Raw genomic sequence first — 5,815 nt, 5'->3', positions numbered from 1 at the left:
AAATCATATGACATGTAAATAAAGAAAATATCTAATAAAAAAAAGAAAAAGAAAGAAAGAAAATTAAGGATGGAAAGATAATTCAGTGGTTAAAATCCCAGCTACTTTTCCAGAAGACCCTCAGCATGCACAAGGCTGCTCGCAGCCTTCTGTATTTCCAGTTCTGGAGACTCGGTTTCCTTTTCAGGCCTTCATGGGCACCAAGCTTGCAACTGGTATCAGGCATGTATGCTTGCATTCATGCACAAGTACACAGGGATGATGCTCATGAGCTAAACACCCATACACATAAAAATTAAATGAGTACATTTATTTTATAAAGATGGTTAGATGATCAAGCATTTCATGTGTAGTGAATCAAATTCTTAATAAAAATCTTTTCAGAGCAAATGATATGGCTTGATGGGTTAAGGCACTTGCCACCAAGTCTAATGATCTGACGTCATTCTGCAGATGTCACGTGATACGCAGTATGAATAGATTCCAGCAAGTATACTCTGACCACCACAGGTGTTTTGTGGTTCTCCTTCCCTTCCTTCCTCCTTTCTTCCCTCCCTCCCCATTGCTCTCTGTTTCTGTCCCTCTCTCATCCCCCTCTCTCCCTCCTCTTTCTCCACAAAATGAATATGTACAAGTAAACTTGTATTAAAAGAAAATCTTTTAGTAGAGTTCTTAAATGGATTTGGGGGGAGGGTTATCTGTATATTTAAACACTGTTTTCTTCCTTTCATTTCATTCTTCCGTAAGCCAAATGTCTATTTCAAATGCTGCATATATGCATTCTTTAATCCCCTTTCTCCTCAAGACAACATTTGTCTTAAAAAAATAATTTTAAAAGCCTTATATCTAGATGTTTTGTAAATGGATTTCTTTTATATTTACAAGCTAAATAAATCCTGTCAAAAAGTGTTAGGCAATAGTTTGTCTTCATCAAACAGTCTCCACAATTTTGAGGTGCAACTTGGAGATCTTCTACAAACACTAATTTAACATGTTAAGTGAACAAACAAGCTGGATGCTGCAGAGATAACTAAGAGCCTGGGCTACTTTTGTAAAGAGGACCTGCGTTTGTTTCCACTCTCCATATCAGGTTGCTCACAGGTTCCTGTAACTCTGACTTCCACAGACACCTGCATTCATGTGTACCTCCCCACACGTGTATATCCACATCATTTTAAATTTAAAAGAAATGAGCATGTACTTAAAAATGAAACTTAATAATTGTTTTCTTAAGCATTTAACCCAGAAATATTAAGTTCACATGCACAAACACACACGCACACACACACGAGAAAGAGAGAGGAAGAGAGAGAGAGAGAGAGAGAGAGAGAGAGAGAGAGAGAGAGAGAGAATATAGATATACAAATGTTCAGATCAGCTCTGTAATAGCTCTGGACTGGAACAACCAGATACATGTACCTCTTGATTCTACATGTGTGTGTTTGTATGTATGTGTATCTCTGTGTGTGCATGTATATGTCCATATGGCACATATGGCTGTGTGCATTGTGTGCATGCACATAACTGTGAGGGAGAGTAAGACATTGGTTGTCCCAATTTCCTGATTGCCATGATCTTTAATTTCTTTAGCAACTTTTGCAACGAACTACATGCTTTTCATTTTTTCAAATACCCTCTCTCTCTCTCTCTCTCTCTCTCTCTCTCTCTCTCTCTCTCTCTCTCTCTCCCTGTGTGTGTGTGTGTATGTGTGTGTGTGTGTGTCTGTGTGTCTGTGTGTTAAGGAGAACATGTTATTCTATAACCCAGGCTAGCCTGAAACTTGTGATCCTCTTCCCTCAATCTCCCAAAGTTTACACTCAGTTATAGATGTGTAGCTTTGCACCTCACTCAGCTGTTTATTGCTGATTATACTGAAGTATTATTTTTCTATTTTATAATATTTATTTTTAAATTATCTTATATATTTTGAATTAATTTTCTTAGTGTGTGTCACAGTGTGTTACACAGTATGACCCTTTGTCCACACATCTTTACTTGCAAATGTTTATTACAATGAGTCATTTGTATGATATGAGGCCTCTGGCTTCTGCTGCCCTATCCATACTTGAATAATCACAGAGACTCCTCTCATATGTTCTACTGTTGCCCTATGTCATGGAAATCCTACAGTTTGGAATCACCAAAAGAAACCTTTTCACAAGCTCTAGCAGTTCATAAATTAGGTAGATGGGTCAACTCAAAGCCCTGATCTGGGCCTGGTCAGCCCACTATCTCTCCTGTACCCACACCACTAGGGGAAGCTCTCCAGTACTGCCCAGGCTAGCTCACCCAAAGCCATAGGGGCCAGCTCACTCACCTGCTCTCATGCCCCCAGGGATCAGCTCACTCACAATGCACCCCTACCACAAGAGACGGTTCTAATGTGCTGCCCACGTGAGGTGCAGAGCCTGCTCGCCACAGAGCTAGAGAGGGAGGGACAGCTCCTTCTCTCTCATAACCTTGGGGCCAGTTCTCCCTCCTGCCACAGGTGACTAGAGGAGGAAGGGGGCACTAAACTTTTTACAAGGCTTTATTTTCATGTTCTTTTATAAGTCATCGATCATTGGTGGTGTTTTGAATTAAATTTACGATGGTATCTACCCCCATCTCTCATTCACACAGTTGCGTGTAGTCTGTACTTCCTTTTCTAATTTGACATACATGAAACCTTTTCATCACTGATGAGGTCTTAATATGTGCATATATGCAACTCTGTGTTCTTCTCATTTGCCTGAAACGTTTGTGTCCACTAACAGCTGGTCACACTCTCTGGCTCTGCAGTGAATGTTGAGCACTATTGGAGGTAGTCTCTACTCATGCTTCCTGTCTGTCTTGCTTTTCCGTGATCACTATATTTATCAAATTTCTAAAACACTGTTGGGATTTAGGCTTTGAAATTTCTAGATCATTTTTTTTTGTATTATCATTATAGCTGAAGAATTAAACTACACTGTGTTTTGATTTCAGGAAATGTTGACTGAGCTTCCCTTTGAATAATCAGGAGATGACAAATTGAACTACCAATCAAATATATCTTAGTTTGTGTAAAAAATATACAGTCTGTTAACAATATCTTCCAATATGCCTTATATATATAACATATGTAAAAATGTTTTTACTGTTACCTAAATGTTTTTACCATTAAGGTATATCATAAACCTACCTTTAGCTTTCAAAAGAATGTATTATGAAATGCTGAATATAGAAATCACTTGCATACTGGTGGCTTTGTTCTAATTTTCAGTGATTCATTTTGCTGATCATTTATTATTATTATTATTATTATTATTATTATTATTATTATATGATACAATGAATTCCTCATCATTAAGTTGCCTTTAGTTGTTTTATTATCTGTAAGAATAAACACTGTAACAGCCAAAGGGCTACAAACGTTTAGTGATGAATTTTGTGTAAGTCAATGGCTTATGGAGAAGCACATGAGACTGGGCAGCATCCAAGCTAATTTAACACTGGAAGGAAATGTTGTTGGTGAGGAAAAGGTAAACATGTGAGCAAAATCTCAAGTCTATCTTTGACTTATTAACTCTGTTATACACACAAATGGAAATATTAACTAGAATGAATCTACAAGCTTATCATGCTGAGATGGTATCTGGACTAAAGACATGTATTGAATTCAAAACAATCTAAGTAGAGTTTATATATCAAGGTGAGAATAGATGAGTCTACCTAAAGGGAAAATCAAGCCCCTAAGAAGTTAAAATACTTCTATCTTTTATTTTCAGGTACATCATCAACACTGAAACTATTCCCATCTCCAGTTAATTATTAAACATGAGTATAATGCCTTTCTCACTCTGTTCAGTCACCATAACTATACCAATGGCCTCCACTTCAAATATTTTAATTGCTTCTACCTCTCTTAACGTAAGAAGTTTAATACACAGATAAAACTATCATTGGTAAATAGTACTTCAGATGTTCTCTTCCTCCTTGGGGGCCCCTCCAATTTTACCCCTTTACTGTTTGATACTGATATTTGCCTCTGAGGTAGTTCTTTTGTTTCCCTAAGATCCTCTCTTGTTTTAATTTCCCTTTAACCAATTCATCACCTCAATAACACTAAAAGATGACAGAGTAGATTAAATAGATTATTTTTAATGATTAAAAAGAAGCCCTAGAAATTTTACAACTGAGCAAAAAAAATATTGGAGAGAAGAAAGGTGAAGGAATGAGAGAAAAGGAAGATGGGGGTTGAGTGAATTCTGTGGGGGAGGAGTTGAGACAGGAATTGGTTGTCCTTCATGTAGGACGTGGATACTTAGGTCTTTTCAGGATGCAAGTCAAGTCTGTCCCAGATGACTGCCGCTGAGAGCAGCATGAGAATAGCCTTTGGATTTGGTGACACTAACAAGAGTTACCTAGGTAGCATGATGCTAAGAGAGAAGACGAAAGAAAAGGTGGGAAGGAAACTTAAAATCAGGCGAATATGTTTCCCAAAGAATAGTGGATTTGTAGGACAGGATAAAGGAGCTGTGGATATCGTAGAAAGAGGCCAAGGCTGGTTATCGTTTTCAAATAGGCTTGACTGCTGTGTTGTTAAATACTTCAAAGAATCTGCTTTGACTATACAAACAAGAAACAAGAAGTTAACAGTGTACTATTCCAAGGCAAATGAGTGATAAATAGAAGTTTAGGAAAGAGAAGAGAATTCAGTTGTAAGTCAAACAGGATTTACAGAGAGCAAAGAGGCAGGGCAAACTGTTGTTTTGAAGACTTGAGAAATTTAAAAATGTCATTTGATTACTTTGTGTTCTGATTTTTTTCATGATATATATACTCACATATTTGGAAATTTGAATCTGTGATTAAAAAGAAGAGCTGTCATTCAATGGCTTTATGTGACAAAGAGGAAAAGAATTCAACTATTTGTTGTACTGCTTAAGATCAGCAACAAGAAAAGAAGGCCTGGATTCAAGTCTTTTATGTTGACCTTTGACTTATTGTAAACTTTAAAATCTGTTTTATATCAGACATGGCATAAAATAAGACTCAGAAATCATGAGAAAGGAATCCATCCTCTTTCTGGATCTGGAGAAACAAACAGTTTCTGATGAGGGTTTGATATGAGCTAATACGAGCAAAATGTTTTGATGTCAGTTCTTTTTTAAGAAGGTGAAAAGCTTTGGTTTTAGCAAGAAAATCGACTTAAAAAAATATAGTTTGACCAAGTTAATCTCTAAGAAGGAAAACTTCAAGGTAGTGATTATGACAATATTAAATTTACCAAAATAATGCACGGGATTAAAAAATTTTTTCATATGAATTGTTTATTTTTCATTGGTGGACCTGGGGAATGAACACACAGTCTTGCTTATACTAGACAAGTGCTCTATCCCTGATCTACATCCTTATACAACCCTCACACAAAAAACATATTTTTATTAATTTTTCTCATGTATTACGTACATGTGTGTGTATGTGAGAGAAGGAGAGAGAGAAAGAGAGAGAGAGACAAACAGACAGACAGAGAGACAGAAAGAGAGAGACAGAGAGAGAACTCCAAATCACAATGTGGAGGACAATTTAGGGCAGTCAGTTCTGCCCTTGCACCACGTGGGTTCCAGGGATTAACTTCATGTCATCAGGTGCTTGATGGCAAATGCCTTTAGGTGTTGAACCATTGTGCCAGCCCTAAAGATTATATTTACACACCAAAAAAGTGGTAAAATTAAGAGAGTGAGCTTGAAGTATGATAAACTAGTTTATTTATTTTTTTTTAATTTTTATTAGATATTTTCTTTCTTTACATGTAAATTTCTCCCTTCCCAGTTTCCCCTCTAAAAAACAA

The sequence above is a fragment of the Mastomys coucha genome, unplaced genomic scaffold (genome assembly GCF_008632895.1).
Source record: "Mastomys coucha isolate ucsf_1 unplaced genomic scaffold, UCSF_Mcou_1 pScaffold23, whole genome shotgun sequence".
In the NCBI taxonomy this organism is placed as follows: domain Eukaryota; kingdom Metazoa; phylum Chordata; class Mammalia; order Rodentia; family Muridae; genus Mastomys; species Mastomys coucha.
The sequence above is the reverse complement of the archived record's forward strand: the minus strand, read 5'-3'. Positions refer to the sequence as shown.